Below are 17,631 nucleotides of genomic sequence, written 5' to 3' on the forward strand. Positions count from 1 at the left end.
TGGCTCTGTCCACCGCAATAGTGTGGATCTCCCATTGGCCACCCATTTTGGTTCCCTGTCCCATTCCCTTGCTGTTATGTCTGTCCATGGCTGTGTCCACCAGCAAATGAGAGGAACAACACCTCATCTTCCATCTGGGCACCCTCCAACTGGATGGCATTAACATCGACTTCTCCGCTTTCCGTTAGCCCTCCCCATCGTCCCCTAAATCTCCTTTCCTCTATTGTTTTCTCTCTCTCTTCCCTTTTCCCGCTGACTCACAGAGCCATACCCACCTTCCCCCAATCAATTCTCACCTCTATTCTCCTCACATATCTTGCTTGAGAAAAATTGTCATTGGCCCATTTCATAACTTTGGAGTTATGAAACTGTGCACATAATGAGTCAATTAAGTATGATTAAAACAGTGGTTCTCAACCTTCCCTTCCCATTCACATACCACCTTAAATAATCCCATACTAATCACAGCATTTATGGCATAGGGATTATTTAAGGTGGTATGTGAGTGGAAAGAAACCATTTGAAAATTCACTTGCTTAAATGAACATCAGGATGACAAAGAATGAAAAGATTTGAGCTCCCTTTCTTGACTACCAATATTCCATAAGATTTAGGATCAGAATTTATTGTCAATTTTAGAAATGTTTTTCCCCCACATAGGATTAACTGATGCCTGATATTTGAACGTTACACATTACATTTTTGTGTATTATTACGTGACAATAAACGGAATCTTGAATGAACCCTTGGGATTCTCTCAGCCAGACAGCAGCTGGCAAGTTGTTCACAATGTAGAGTGTCGGACATGGTAAGAAAAGAAAGCTTCGTGGAAATGCACAGATGTTGACTTGCCAGGGGAGGAGTGGGAAATAGCATCAATGGTCTGCAATCTTTCCTTGGGTACAATTCTCCTGAAACTTCTTGTAAGGGATTTTCAGTGATCACTTGATTTCCTTTGGGATTGTGTTTCGAGAGGAGAATCCATCCTCCATTCCCATGCTCATTTCCTTTCCACGCACCACTCCCATGTTCACATGGCTGTCCTTGGCCTCATGTACTGTCCCACCAAGACCACCCATAAATAAGAGGAATAACACTCCTCCAATTGGATGGCATTAACATCAACTTCTCTGGGTTCTGCTACCCTTCCCTTCCCTTTCCCTTCGCCTTCCTTCCTCCAGCTCTCTTCCCCCCCCCCCCCACCCATTCCCTCTCTATTTACAGAGCCATCACCCCTTCCCCTGCTTACTACTGAGCCTTCCCTCCCTTAACCACCTATTACCTCTTGCCTTTGGGACCGTGCTCCTCCCTCTGCCCCTCCCCCACCACCATTTTGTTTGGTCACCTGCCTACATTTTGCTCACACCTTGATGAAGGACTCAAGCCTGAAACATTGGTCTGTGCAACATGAAGTAGATTGGGTTTTTACTTCAAACCACAGTGTATGCAGGCTTTTGTGATTTACTCCTGGCTTGGAGAGAAGTGAGGAACAACATGTATGGTCCACAATCATTCCTTGGGTACAATTCTCCTGAAGCTTTTCGCCACGAATTTTCAGCGATCCATGATTTCATTTGGGATTGCATTTGGAGAGGAAAATGTTGGCCAAGAGTCCCATTTGATTTCTCATCATCTCATTGCAATCAGGCAGGCGTTTAATATCTTACCTGACCGGTTCTCTCGCTACATCAACTTCTGTCAGTGTTGAGCTATGTTGTGCCATCGTGCCAACTTGGCTCAGTTTATTGGATGCGAATTGATCTGTTAACCTCCTGATGGCGGTGGGAGTGCTATAAATTGACACTCATGACTTAATTGTTTGTGCTTTGAACTTAAAATCTTCATGTGCAGAGAAGATTTACTAGGATGTTGCCTGGACTTCGGGAACTGAGTTTCAGGGAAAGGTTAAACAAGTTAGGACTTTATTCCCTGGAGCATAGAAAAATGAGGAGAGATTTGATAGAGGTATTTAAAATATTAGGGGGATAAATGTAGATTGCTTTTTCCACTGAGGGTAGGTGAGATACAAACCAGAGGACTTGGGTTAAGAATGAAAGGGGAAAAGTTTAAGGGAACTTCTTCACACAGTAAGTGGTGGGAGTTTGGAATGAACTGAAGGGTGAGAATATGGGCTCATTTTTAATTTTTAAGAAGAATTTGGACAGGTACATTCGTGGGAGGGGGATGGAGGGCTATGGTTGGGGAGCACGTCAGTGGGACTAGGGAGAATAATAGTTGGGCACAGACTAGAAGGGCTGAAAGGCCTATTTCTGTGCTGTATTGTTCTATGTTTGTCACTACAGCTGTGAATATCTTCTCCAGCATTGTGCCAAAATTGCTGCTCTCTAGAATTATCTTCCAAAATCTCTTTAACTTTTAAATTTAGATATACAGGCCTTTCAGCCCATGATCCCGTGTCACCCAGTTATACCCAATTGACCTACAACCCCTGGTACGTTTCGAACAGTGGGAGGAAACCGGACTTCCCAGGGAAAACCCATGCAGACACTGGGAGAACATGCAAACTCCTTGAAGACAGTGTGGGATTCGAACCCCGGTCCTGATCACTGGTGCTATAAGAGCTACTTTAACCGCTTTGCCCCATTTGCCTTGCCATTTATTCACCACCCTTCTTCCTTGTTCTCCCTCACTAAGACTCTTCCCCCCCCCCTCTTGACGATGTGTCTGTAACCTTTGGCTCAGAATTTTACAATTCCTACTTCATTAAGTTGCCAGGTTCATTTCATTATGCTTTAAGGCCTTAAGTGTGTGTCTGTAAAAGTAAAGGTTCCATTATAGTCACATAATACTACATTTTAGAATGTAACATGCAATGAAATTCTTTAACTTTTGTCCAGAGAGTCGCCACTTTGTCCAGTGCCCCTCACAGAAACCGACAGCACCTTGTGTTCCTTGACGATCTTCCCTCCAAATACTGACCAGGCCTGAGCCTGCTTAACTTCTGAGATCAGACAATCCCAGGCGTATTCAGGTTATTAGGTGCTAAGTGATTAAAAGACCACAGATATAAATGTTTAGTTCAGGAGACGATTAAGATGCTCTCCTGACTGAAATTTATGTTAAGGGCGTGACCACTTGCTCTGTCTTCTCTGTGCCAATTGTTAAAAAGCTGTTCCTGTTCCTGCCACATTCCAGCTCTTGGTCCATAGACCTGAAAGATATGAAATCTTCTCTGTTCAACCGAACCTTTTGAAGGGCTCAATCCGGAAACGTTGGGATTGCTACATAAAGGACCGTGTTTGACCAGCTGAGTTTCTCCAGCATTTTATGTTTTTACTGATCCCACTTCCAGACATATCTTCCCCTCTCTGCCTTCTATAGAGATCCTCCCTCCATGGGGATCTCCCAGTGGCCAACTATTTCAATTCTGTGTTCCACTCCCATATTCACATGTCTATCCTCATGGACTATTCCACCAAGACCACCCGTAAATTGGAGGAATAATGCTTGATTTTTCGTCTGGGCACTCTCCAGCCGGATGGCTTTAACCTTGACCTCTTCGGTTTCTGCTTACCTACTCTCCATTTTCCATTCCTGAACGACTCCCTCATGCACTCATCCCTCCAAACCAATCACCCCCCCCCCCCCCCCCGACACCTATCTCTGCAGTCGCAGGAAGTGCCAACTTGTGCCCATGCCTTACCACAGTCTGGGGCCCTAAAATGGCCTTTCAGGTGAAGCAATGCTTCACTTGTGTATCCGCAGGAGTGATCGACTGCATCCGGTGTTCCCTTTGTGACCTCCTCTACATTGGGAAGACTGGGTGCAGACTGGAGCTCGCTACGCTGAGCACCTTCGCTCTGTCCGCATCAGTGACAGGGATCTTCCAATTGCCAGCCATATCAATTCTGCATCCCACCCTCATATTCACATGTCTGTCCACGACCGCATGGACTATCCCACCAAGACCACCTGTAAATTGGAGGAACAACACTTGATTTTCCATCTGGGCACTCTCCAGCCAGAGGGCATTAACATCTCCGATTTCTGTTTCTTGCCCTCCCTTTTCCCTTGTTTTCTTTGCCAGCTCTCCACCTCCTTTCCCTCTATTCACTGAGCAATCCCTCCTCCCCCTGCTTGCTGCTGTGCTCTCCCTCCCTTATCCACTTATTATCTCTTGTCTTTGGGACTGTACTCCTCCTCCACCCCTATCTTTCTGTTCAGACGCCTGCCGACATTTTTCCATACCTTGACAAAGGACTCAAGTCCGAAGCGTTGGTTATTTATCTTTGACTTTGCTATATAAAGAACACTGACCTGCTGAGTTTCTCCAGCATTTATTATTGCTGTAAACTTCAGGTTCCATGACTCCTGATAAGAAAATGTTCTTCAACTGCTCCGTAAAAGCCAGACGTCATAATACAGAAATGCTGGAGGAACTCAGCTGGTCTCACAGCGCCCATAGGAGTTAAAGATATCAACATTTCAGGCCTGAGCCCTTCCTCAAGGTGTGAGTGAAAAAATTCAAGCATCTGAATTAAAGGCTTGGGACAGAAAGGGGGAAGAATGGGAGGGGGAGGAGTCCAGACAGACAGACAAAAGCTGGTAATTGGGTATGATGATGAAAAGTGAGAATAGAAATTGGCTCTGAGAAAGGGACTCATGGCTGTGGAAGCAACTCTAGGTGAGTACATTGTTGCAAGTATGAGAGCACCAGAGAGTGCAGATGGGAGCAGTGAAAAGCCCCCTTCTCACTTGTTTCCCACTAAATTGGCCGTTCAGTGTCCTGAGATAAGAATGGGGATTTGGCTTTTCTCACATGACCACTTCTACCTGTGACACTTGCAAGGAGTCATCCCCAGGGTTAGGACAGTTTACCTTCTACTGGTGACATCATGACGTATTGAGCGGTGGTGGACTTGTTGTAAATCCTGATCAATGTACTACGATCTTGTATTTGAACAAAATTAATCAGGCCTAATTATAACATAATTCAGCTTTATGTGCAGCACAGTATGAGCCCTTCAGCCCCTCTTGTTGTTGTGCTGACCTATAGAAACCTTTATAAGGGACCTGTGGGAAAGTGCTAGCAATTAATAGCACTAGCGGACAATTTTTAAACAGCGTGGGAAAGTTGGAGCGCTATTACGTACAATTTATAAATACCGTGAGAAAAAGCCCTCCCAGAATTTCGTGTGGTAGAGAAAGGACTGTGTACTCAGCTGCATGCATGGAGCACTCATGGAGGGGTTTCTCTGTCGCATGGCATTCTGGGTAGTCAGGTCCGCCATTGCTCCCCCCCCCCCCACGGTCTTTATAAATAGTGCGCTATAGTGCTATCAACTTCCCCATGCTGTTTAAAAATTGTTCGCTATTGTTTTTTATTTCCTCCCTCTCTCTCCTCCCCACACCCCCTGCGACTTTCCCACAGCAAAGTTTATACCTTCATTTTAATCTTTTCTTCCTTCACGTTGCTGCACTCACACAAAAACTTGGGTCATTTCAATCCCACAATGCAATTGCCCATTCAATACTTGCCTGATTGCCACTAGGGGTTTAGGCCGTCAATCCCCGGCATGAGATAACGTCATCTGAGAAGATTATCCTTTCACACTAGACACTTGAAAGGCCGATTGGCCATTAATTCCTGGGACCACTTGCAAGTGTGAAAGGGACTAAAGAGACTCTCACAGAACTTGCTTCAAAGAGAGGAGGAGAACATATTCAGGGTAGGTATCCCTCAAGGGGATTCAGCAGTGGTCCCAAACGTCAATTATTTATCTTTACCTCCAATGGATGCTGCAAGACTGGCTGAGTTCCTTCAGCATTTCTGTGTTTTGACTGCAATCACAGCATCTGCAGACTTTCATGTTTCAATTCTTGTGTCTATTTCTCTGTGGGAAAGCAAGCTGAAATACCCAACAGCTTGCCAGGGCAGGACCCATTTGACACGATAAAGGATTACTCATCTTATTTACATTCCTGGCAGTAAAATGTGCTGAGTTTCCTAATGTCTGATTGATTATCTTAAGGCCATGTGGTTGATCAAAAAAAAATTCACCTTTGAGTGAGAAACTGTGCAAGGTACATGATGATACAAACTGCTGGATTACAGTTCACGAATGCTTACGAGCTGCTTTAGAACAGGTATTTCCAGCCCCCCCCCCCCCCCAACCCCTGTGAAGGAATCTTGGTGAGGTAGTCTCGATTTTCTGATGTGCACTCTTCTGAATTTACCTTCAGTGCTCTTTCTTTTCTTGCCCTCTTGCTATTCAGTTAACATTAAAGCATAAGCCACATTTTTGTTTCACTGATGGTACTGCGAAATCTTGTCAAAAACTGGGCCTGGATTATTCTTTCCTGGTTTATAACTCAACTAATCTCCACTTGAGTCATCTTCTGTTCTCAGCCTTGGTGGTCTCCTGCGGCATGGGTTTTATCCCATCTATGGCATCTTACGAAACGGCCTTCAGGAAGTTAAACCTTATCAGATATTTTAGGGTTACGAGTATGCAAAAGAAAATAAAGAAGTATGCTGATTGATCATTTTTATCTTAATAAACCAGCACGTTAACAATATATTCAGGAAATGTGCAATATTATTTATCAAGATTTCAGGGATGCTTTATTGTCATGTAATATTACATGAAATTTCAAGCAGAGTTATTATTAACATTGCCCGCCAACCCCCCCCCCCCCCCCACCCTTATAGTTAGAGAGAAAGAGAAGCAAAAGAGAGTCCCTTCAGAGTCCGTGGATTCACCTCCAGGACTTCTGCAGCCACACAGACCCCTTCGGCCACCCTAGCTCCAGATCCAAACCTTCGACGCGATCAGGAAGCCTCCAGCGCCCGAGGTCCTTTGGGAGCCCTTTTGCCCTCAGCGCCCTTTCGAATCCCAGTTCTGTGAGTCCTTCGGCTGCAAGTCGCCGACCGCTTGCGGCCTGTGGCTCCCTCACCCACTGAGCCCCTCGCAGGTCCACTGCCATGGTTACCGTCCTGTAGGATCCTTCAGCCGCTGATTGATATCCCGCCTCCCCCCCCCACCGGTCTGCTACTGTGATATTCGTCTAGTCGACTTTTATGATGCTTGCCTCCTGCACGTTGCCAAAATACCGCTTATGCATTAAAAAAGTCACCTTTCCTGTTCTAGCAAATAAAATTGGTAGCCTATTTCCCAACTTCATCATCAAAACATTAATGGAACACTAATTTGATGGGGAATGTGTCTGCAATGCCACCGTCAGTGAACTTCAAAATATACTTAAACTATAGCTGTGACACTCTTCTCCTTTGGCTTGGCTTCGCGGACGAAGATTTATGGAGGGGGTAAAAAGTCCACGTCAGCTGCAGGCTCGTTTGTGGCTGACAAGTCCGATGCGGGACAGGCAGACACGATTGCAGCGGTTGCAAGGGAAAATTGGTTGGTTGGGGTTGGGTGTTGGGTTTTTCCTCCTTTGCCTTTTGTCAGTGAGGTGGGCTCTGCGGTCTTCTTCAAAGGAGGTTGCTGCCCGCCAAACTGTGAGGCGCCAAGATGCACGGTTTGAGGCGTTATCAGCCCACTGGCGGTGGTCAATGTGGCAGGCACCAAGAGCTTTCTTTAGGCAGTCCTTGTACCTTTTCTTTGGTGCACCTCTGTCACGGTGGCCAGTGGAGAGCTCGCCATATAACACGATCTTGGGAAGGCGATGGTCCTCCATTCTGGAGACGTGACCCATCCAGCGCAGCTGGATCTTCAGCAGCGTGGACTCAATGCTGTCGACCTCTGCCATCTCGAGTACTTCGACGTTAGGGGTGTAAGCGCTCCAATGGATGTTGAGGATGGAGCGGAGACAACGCTGGTGGAAGCGTTCTAGGAGCCGTAGGTGGTGCCGGTAGAGGACCCATGATTCGGAGCCAAACAGGAGTGTGGGTATGACAACGGCTCTGTATACGCTTATCTTTGTGAGGTTTTTCAGTTGGTTGTTTTTCCAGACTCAAAACTCAAAACGGTCAACCAGTTTACCTATCTCGGCTGCACCATTTCATCAGATGCAAGGATCGACAATGAGATAGACAACAGACTCGCCAAGGCAAATAGCGCCTTTGGAAGACTAGACAAAAGAGTCTGGAAAAACAACCAACTGAAAAACCTCAGCTGAGACACTATTGAAATGCAATAAAGCATTTCAGTTTATGGTGATTACGACTAGCACTGGGTACCATTATCTGCTTTACTCATGCCTTGATGAAAGGCTGAGCTCCGAAACTTTGATGATCGGCCTTTGCTTCCTATGAAGCCGGCTGAATTTCTCCAGCATTTACTGTATTTCTCAGAGTTCAGATTCACTGTCAGAGGGACGTACCTGACATCACATTCAACCCTGAGATTCCTTTTCCTGTGGGTGAGGCAGAATCACCACTTACTGGCAGTGCAAAAATAAACTGTTCACAACATACACATGTAAACAAATGAAGAAATGCAAACCAACTGACTGTGCAATCCAGAGAGAGAAAAAAACCCAATCGATTGCACAAGCGAGAGTCCCTAAATGAGTCCCCAGTTGAGGGTGTCGTTGAGGAGTCCGATGGTGGAGGGGGAGCAGCTGCTCCTGAACCTGGTGGGGAGAGTCATGTGACCCTGGGACCTCTCTCCTGATGGCAGCCGCGAGAACTGATGCAATAACGTGTCAGTAAAGGTGCGAATAAATGGACAAGTAGTTCGATCTGAGAATTTTAGAAATGAAATTTGTCACTATTTTAAAGAAACCACAGTTTGAAGGTTCAGTTCAAGTTCATCCGGGATTGCACCAGGACAAAACAACGTTCTCCAGTCCAGGGTGCAGAATAGTGCAAAATACGAGTGCAGACATAACACACATACAGACAAATGAGATGTATACGCAGTACAAAGTTCGAAGTTCAAATTTATTGTCGAAGAGTGCATTCATGGCATCACATACAACCCTGATATTCTTTTTTCCCTGCAAGCGAAGCAGAATTGCTACTTATCAATAGTGCAAAAAAAAGCAGTGCAAAAGAAAGAAAAGTAAACAAACTGACTGCAAATACATAAATTAAATATTCAATAATAAATAATGTGCAAAGTCAGAGTCTACATTCCTACATATATTCAGAAATAGTGGAGTCACGGAAAGTAGGTTTCACAGTCGTTCAGCGTTCTCACTGCCTGTGGGAAGGAGCTTTTCCTCAGCCTGGTGGTGCTGGCTCTTGTACTTCTGTCTCTTTTTCCCGACAGGAGTAGCTGGAAATAACATGCAAAAAAGAGAAAAAATGAGGTAGTCTTCATTGGGTTTTTGTCCATTCTGGAATCTGATGGCAGAGGGAAAGAAGCTGTTTTCGTAACGTTTAGTGGGTGTCTTCAGGCTCCTGTCCCTCCTTCCCGATGGTAGCAGTGAAAAGAGGGCCTGCCCTGAGTGATGAGCGTCCTTGAGGATAGAGGCTGCTTTCTTGAGGCACCTCCTCTTAAAGATGTCCTTCGTGGAGTGAGGACTGATGCCCATGAAGGCGCTGGCCGGGTTTACAACTCTCTGCCAACTTTTCCTGTCCTGGCCATACCAGGCAATGGAGTATCCAGTTAGAATGCTCTCCGCAGTACACCTATAGAAATCGCAAATTTTTGGTGACATATTGACACTCCTCATGCACAGATAAAAGATACATCACCAGTATTTCAGGCCTGAGCTAAAAGCATCCAGGCTGCTAAATGAAATGGTGGTGGGGTGGGAGGATGGGGGCTTGGGGGGGGAGGAAGGCATCTGAATAAAACGGTGGGAGGGCGGTTATTATTACCTGGTCCGTGGAAATTGCCTGTGGGCAAATAGCCTCGCGGCATTGAATACAGTGCAGAAGTATTTTCATCAGCTGCAAAGCGAAACAAGTGTGAAATGTGCCATAGGTTGCCATGTTGTTTCTTGGCACACACAGGAAGCTGATGTGCTGTGTGAACTGAGGTGTAATTCCATCGCAAGCATCTTATTCCCTTTACGAAATCCTAAAGTGTTTTACAGCCAGTGAATTCAAATTTCCAATTTAGCCAATCAGCTTGGTAACGGGCCCTTTCGACCCACAAGCCCGTGCCACCCAATTACCGCAATGAATCTGCAACCCCCCCCCCCCCCCGTAAGTTTTGGAGGGTGGAAGGAAACCGGAGGGCTAAGAGGAAACCCACGCGAACTGGGGAGAATGAAAATACAACTGGATTTGAACACAGGTCGCTGGTGTTGTAATAGCATAGCACTAACTGTGCTACCACCTTTAGAAGTAGCAGTTGCTGTATTAACCCTTTGGATTCGGCCCATTTTTAACCTTTCATAATACATACTCTGGACTGGGTCCATGGATAAACTGCAATAAGAGCACCAATATGAACTAGCTGGTGGCTGGGTATAAAACCAGTCCAGAAAATGGGGGCACAGAGTCTATGCGCTTGTTGGTAGTCCCCAAAAACAGGGACACAGAGCCCAAAGTATTAATATAGGACCCTCACCATCCAGGCCATGCCCTCTCCTCACTGCTACCATAAGGAAGGAGGTACAAGAGCCTGAAGACGAACACTGAATGGTACAAAAACCACTTCTTCCCCACTGACGTCAGATTTCTGAATGGACACACAGACACTACCTTGCTTTTTTTCTCTTCTTCTGCAGTAATTTATTAATTTTTTAAAATAACATATTTATGGAGATATAAAATAAATTTTACAACTGGTAATGCCCAGTCTTTTCTTTTGGCTTGGCTTCGCGGACGAAGATTTATGGAGGGGGTAAAAAGTCCACGTCAGCTGCAGGCTCGTTTGTGGCTGACCAGTCCGATGCGGGACAGGCAGACACGATTGCAGCGGTTGCAAGGGAAAATTGGTTGGTTGGGGTTGGGTGTTGGGTTTTTCCTCCTTTGCCTTTTGTCAGTGAGGTGGGCTCTGCGGTCTTCTTCAAAGGAGGCTGCTGCCCGCCAAACTGTGAGGCGCCAAGATGCACGGTTTGAGGCGTTATCAGCCCACTGGCGGTGGTCAATGTGGCAGGCACCAAGAGATTTCTTTAGGCAGTCCTTGTACCTTTTCTTTGGTGCACCTCTGTCACGGTGGCCAGTGGAGAGCTCGCCATATAATACGATCTTGGGAAGGCGATGGTCCTCCATTCTGGAGACGTGACCCATTCAGAGCCAGCTCTTCAGCGCTTGACGTCCTGCTTTGCGGAAACTGCCAAAATGTTTGGCCTGGAAGTCAGCCTGAAGAAAACTGAGGTCCTCCATCAGCCAGCTCCCCACCATGACTACCAGCCCCCCCACATCTCCATCGGGCACACAAAACTCAAAACGGTCAACCAGTTTACCTATCTCGGCTGCACCATTTCATCAGATGCAAGGATCGACAATGAGATAGACAACAGACTCGCCAAGGCAAATAGCGCCTTTGGAAGACTACACAAAAGAGTCTGGAAAAACAACCAACTGAAAAACCTCACAAAGATAAGCGTATAGAGAGCCGTTGTCATACCCACACTCCTGTTCGGCTCCGAATCATGGGTCCTCTACCGGCATCACCTACGGCTCCTAGAACGCTTCCACCAGCGTTGTCTCCGCTCCATCCTCAACATCCATTGGAGCGCTTTCATCCCTAACGTCGAAGTACTCAAGATGGCAGAGGTCGACAGCATCGAGTCCACGCTGCTGAAGATCCAGCTGCGCTGGGTGGGTCACGTCTCCAGAATGGAGGACCATCGCCTTCCCAAGATCGTGTTATATGGCGAGCTCTCCACTGGCCACCGTGACAGAGGTGCACCAAAGAAGAGGTACAAGGACTGCCTAAAGAAATCTCTTGGTGCCTGCCACATTGACCACCGCCAGTGGGCTGATATCGCCTCAAACCGTGCATCTTGGCGCCTCACAGTTTGGCGGGCAGCAACCTCCTTTGAAGAAGACCGCAGAGCCCACCTCACTGACAAAAGACAAAGGAGGAAAAACCCAACACCCAACCCCAACCAACCAATTTTCCCCTGCAGCCGCTGCAACCGTGTCTGCCTGTCCCGCATCGGACTTGTCAGCCACAAACGAGCCTGCAGCTGACGTGGACTTTTACCCCCTCCATAAATCTTTGTCCACGAAGCCAAGCCAAAGAAGAAACTTTGTAGATGCTGGAAACTGAATCAAAGTTTAAAAATTGCCAAAAGGTATGAAGTATGGGCAGGCAGCTTCTGTGGAGAGAGAAATGGATTCACAATTCATCAAATCAGGATCACTGAGAATACAAATCAGCTTTAATTAAGTGGGTGGAGGAAGGTGGAGAGAGCAAACTGAATCTGTGACAGGGTGGAGACTCGTTATTTCCAGTTGACTGTCACTAATTGCTCAGCCCTGCCCATTCTGATCTGCCTTTGGCCTCCTCTAAAGGCTAACACATGCTTGAAGAGCAGCTCCTCACCCGTCTAGACACGTTCCTGCCTCTGGACCCAATGTTGAATGCAGCACTTTCAGTTAACCAGCCTTTCCAGTGTGTTTTGGAATTGGCTAGCTCTGTAAAATGATCTCGGTTTCATCACAGATGCTACCTCCCTGCTGAGTGTTTACAGCTTATTTTTTTTAACATTTTGGATTTGCAGCGACTGAATATTTGCAATTTTTAAAAACTTGTATTGGAACCCAGGTGGCTGGCGCTGTAATAGTATTGCGCTAACCGTGGCACCCAAAAAATTCTCCCTCCCCATCTCATCGATCAAGCTGTTTGCCTAGCCTTCGGGGCAGGGACAAAAGAAAGTAGGAATCCTCTGCTGTTAATTCACACTTGATGAATGGTGGAGGGTGATATCTGGGCCTGATGTCCCACTCACCTAAGGGAAGTGCACACGTAATACATCGCCTCTCTTGGTGTAGTGATCACACCAGATAGGAGATCACTGCACATGGCTTCTCCCACGTTACTACATTTGTAGCAACACCTTCTCGTGGTGTCCCCTGTTTTCACTGACTTTGCTACGTCATGGCGTCACCGAGTGTCCAGCAATATAACTGGATCGTTAGCCTTGCTTGGCAGCCAACCTAAGGAAAACTCTGATTTCAAACCCAGGAAATGGGGTTCGTTGGCCTTGTCAGGCCATCCATCTTGGAGAAAGACACTCCGATGTAACACCAACAACCCCGAGGACCTGGCTATCACCAATGAAGTGTGCAGGGCCGTGGCAGATAAACCCCAAGTGTAAAGGGTGGGCCCAGTACTGCACACACTGCACTCCACCTAAAAATTCCATTTGCAGTCTCGAAGGACACGTCGGCGTTTCTGATCCTTCGTAAATCTTCGTTCGCGAAGCCAAGCCACAATGATGATGAATGGTGATACAGATGAAATGATGATTATCTGAGCATCTAATGAATGTTCCCGATCTACTGATAATTTCTATTCCTTTCTGTTTCTGCTCTGCTCAAATAGCTTGTCTTTTCACAGTGCATTCTTTGCTCCATTTTATCTGCAACTCCCACCAAAATAATTCACAGTTTCATAAGATGGTTGGTGTTCCCTCTGTTAGTCAGCTCATAGAACATAGTACATTCCAGCACAGTACAGGCCCTTTGGCACAGGATGTTGTGCCAGCCCATATAATCTAAGCTCCTACCTCACACCCATAACCATCTATATTCTTTTCATCTACCACCACCCCTAGCAATGCATTCCAGGCACCCACAACTCTCTGTTTAAAAAATAATTCCTTTGTCATCTCCCCTAAACTTTCCTCCCTTCTTTTTGTACAGATGTGTTTGCTACTCTCGTCCCGGGAAAAAGGCACTGGCTGTCCACCCTATCAATGCCTCTCATAATTTTGTAAACCTCTGTTAAGTCACCTCTCTTCCTTCTTCGCTCTAAAGAGAAAAGCCTGAGTTCTGTTAACTGTGCGCCATAAGACACGTTCTCCAATCCAGGCAACATCCTGGTAAATCTCCTCTGCACCCTCTCCAAAGCTTCCACATCCTTCCTGTAATGAGGTGACTAGAACTGAACATAATATTCCAAGTGTGGTCTACCCAGAGTTCGTATAACTGTATACAGAGAAGCCTGAAAGAAAATGAGTTCAAGTGGAATAAAATCAAGAACAGTTCTGATAAATCACTGCTACATCAGGAAAGAGATATAGGTGCCATCAAGTTCAGGAACAGCTGCTATCCCTCCTCCATCAGACTCCTCAACAATAAACTCAATTAAGGACTTATTTAAGGACTCTTACTTTGCACTTTATTGATTTTTTTCTCTTTCTCTCTGTATTTACATTTTTTATTTGTGCACGTTGAGAACAGTTTTTTTGTTGCACTACCAATAAGTGGCAATTATCCTCCATCCCGAATCATCCGTGAACTGATGAGCCATTTCAGAGTTCAGTTAATATTTGGCCATTCACAAGTAGACCAGAAAGAACTTTGCCTCCCTAAAGTATGTTGATGAACCTGATTCAAAATTCAGTCATTATCACTGATAAAAAAGAACTGCTCACACTAACCATTCAAGGCTCCCATATGTACAAAATAATATTTATTTGTATCGATGAAATACTTATCCTGCATATGTATTGTTTGTCTGTATGTATGTTACGTCTGGTTGTGTGTCTGGGTGTTTTGCATCAAGGACTAGAGAACGCTGTTTCGTCAGGTGGTACTTGTACAATCAGATGACAATAAACTTGCCTTAAAATTGTTTTGTTCAAATTCTCAATGAAATGTGGACATTGTACCTTGGTGGGACTTTCAATTTTCTTCTTCGATCCATACAGTGTTTTTAAATATGAATTCATGCCCATTATTCGATACTGGGCATTATAAGCCATAGGTTAGGGTAGCTGGATGCAATCTGTTTGCTGATGAGAATTTAAACCTTGGCTTTTGTCTATCCACTCACCACCTGAGAGTTTAATGTGTATGAGATTTACTTGAATGTGGCCAGGACTTCACGAATTGAGTTTCAGGGAAACAGGTTAGGACTTTATTTGCTGGAGCATAGAAGAATGAGAGGAGATTTGATGGAGGTAAACAAAATTATGAGGGGTCATAAATAGAACTTTTGACACATTGGCCTTCGTAAATCAAATACCCCTTTTACACAGAGATCCCACTTAATTGGCGTGTGAACGACCTGTGTTTAAAGCCAGGTTGGGTCGTTCACACTGAACCAAGAAAAGCCGGCTCTGATACTACCTACCTTACCATTTAATTACCAGGATGAAAATGATCACCCATCCTGCATTTGTTGTGTTCGCACAGGTAAGTGAAGCGGTTAAAAGGCGATTAATTCCTGTCTTTCAATGGCAGTGTAAAAGGGGTAAAAGTGCTGAGTACAAGAGTTTGGATGCTATCGTAAATTTGTATAAGATATTGATGAGGCCAAATTTGGAGTATAGTGTACAGTTTTGGTCACCTAACTGCAGGAAAGATTTTAATAAGATTGAAAGAGTGCAAAGAAGATTTACTGAGATGTTGCCAGGACTTGAGGAACTGAGTGACGGAAAGGATAAACATTATTCCCTGGAGTGTAGAAAAATGAGGAGAGATTGATGGAGGTATACAAAATTTTGAGGTGTATAGATGCAAATGCAAGCAGGCTTTTTCTACTGAGGGAAGATGAGATACAAACCAGAGGACGTTGTTTAATGGTGAAGGGGGAAATGTTTAGGGGGAACTACTTCACACGGAGATTGGCGAGAGTGTGGAACAAGCTGCTCAATTTTAACATTTAAGAAAAAATTGGACAGGTACATGAATGGAAGGGCTATGGACTGGGTGCAGTCAGTGGGACTAGGCAGAATAATAGTTCAGCACATACTAGAAGGGCTGAAGGGCCTGTTTTCTGTGCTGTAATGTTTTATGGTTTGGTGTAGAAATTAACTAACATGTTTTCCATGTGCAGGGTTGAAATGTAAGCAGGTGCAAATTGTTATATAATGCTGCATACATCTAAAGCACCATTAGAAAACTATGGGTAGAACATACTGACAATGCTCAAGTGTTTGTGAAGTTATATCAGCCCACTGTATATGCCATCGTATAGAACGACCCAGAATTTCCATCTAAAATGTGTTTGAGCAATACCCTTTGTAAAAGACGACCCCCCCACCATCTCAAAATCTGACACTGCTGACCTGTGAATGGATGCATTTAAAAGGAAATCACAATATTTTAAAAACAAATGACCATATAAAGGTTTTTTATATTTATTTTTATATTTTAAAATAGACCACCGTTGGCCCCTGTAACCAGTCGTTTAAAGCCTGTACAGAGCCGACAGCAATTGGACTGGGCTGATGGACCCTGCAGGGGAGCACTGAGAGTTTGTAAATAACTAACGCAGCATGTGCAGGATGTGTCGGAGCTGGCGGGAAGAAGGCAATGGTGTTGAGACTTGGCCGCCAAGGGTTTAGACCCGGTGTATAGGACGACGCGATTTTAAGTTGAAATTTTTAGGTTTTGGATCATCCTATATGATGGCATAGACAGTACTGCACCTCACTGATATCTCGAACTCTTCACTGTTGGAACAGAGATTGGCTGTAGATCTGGAACTCGGGTTGCTGATGGTTTGGACTAAAGTCTGTGTGGTTGTGGGTGCACTAGAAATGAATCCACAGATACTCGGTGACTATGGGGACATCTCCTTTGCTTCTCTCTGACTCTAAGAGGTGTCATGCAATTTCTCCTGATGGCGAATCTGTCTGCCTCATGACAGGTTTTGTGTAATATTACACCTGTTTTATTACCTGACAGTAAAGGAATCTTGAAGTGGGCTAAAGACACGTCAAGGATGAATACAACATGGGAGATGTTGGAAGATGTGAACAGCACATTTTGAGGCTTTTAACATGGATCTGGGTGAAGATTTATTGATGGTTTGAGTGGGCAAAATGTTAAATGTCCTGCTGGTATGAAAATCTCATGGCAGGACAGTGTTCTCAACATTGATTGTTATATTGCCAAATTTCGTGAAATTGGAAAAGCGATTATTTAGACATACTGTATATGCCATCGTGTAGGACAATCCTCGAAAATCTAAAATTTCACCTTAAAATCAGGGTTGTCCTATATGCCGGGTCAAGTCAAGTCACATTTATTGTCATTTGATTGTACATAGTTAATTTTAATTTAGGTCTTAGAACCTTAACATTTCTCAATATGAAAAACATCAGATCCTGTGGGAACTTGACCCCCGTAATCCATTCCAATAAGTTACCGACTTCCGACCAAAAATATTTAACTTTAGGACACTGCCAAGTAGAAGACAAAAAAAGATCTAATCTCACATCTACACCTAAAACATAAATATGATAATGCAGGATTCAATCTGTTTAGTTTTTGTGGAGTCAAATATAACTGATACAAAAAAAATTATATCGAACTAACCTACTATATCTAAAGTTAAACCTATATTTAATATTTTGTCATATTATTCTTGCACAATTCTATCGAATCTTTCTCTTTTATTTGTCTGTTTAGATCCACTTTCCATTTTAATCTCGCTTTATGCACCCCTATTTTAGGGGCTTTTCTTTGAAATAAAATTATACATTACAGAAATAAATTTATTTACATTACTATTACAAATCAATAATTCCAGTTCCCTCTGACTAGGCAAAGTCAAACTCGGACCTACTTTATCAGTCAAAAAAGCCTTAACTTGATAATAAGATTAAAAGTATTATTAAAGC

At 44.6% G+C, this 17,631-nt stretch overlaps 1 protein-coding gene across 7 annotated transcripts in view; it reads left to right on the top strand.

Annotated features, from left to right (window-relative positions):
• The window catches only part of LOC138740832 (spectrin beta chain, non-erythrocytic 1-like), a 393,831-nt gene that overhangs the window by 189,397 nt on the left and 186,803 nt on the right, over positions 1-17,631 (top strand). Inside the window, exon 1 of one of the 7 annotated variants that reach the window (XM_069894020.1) lies at positions 752-808. The exons of the other annotated variants lie outside the window; for them this stretch is intronic. The gene's annotated coding sequence lies outside the window, so the exon portion shown is untranslated. Of the gene's footprint in view, positions 1-751; positions 809-17,631 lie in introns of those variants that run through there. 7 annotated transcript variants of the gene reach the window in all.

This window comes from Narcine bancroftii, chromosome 8, assembly GCF_036971445.1.
Source record: "Narcine bancroftii isolate sNarBan1 chromosome 8, sNarBan1.hap1, whole genome shotgun sequence".
NCBI classification, from domain to species: domain Eukaryota; kingdom Metazoa; phylum Chordata; class Chondrichthyes; order Torpediniformes; family Narcinidae; genus Narcine; species Narcine bancroftii.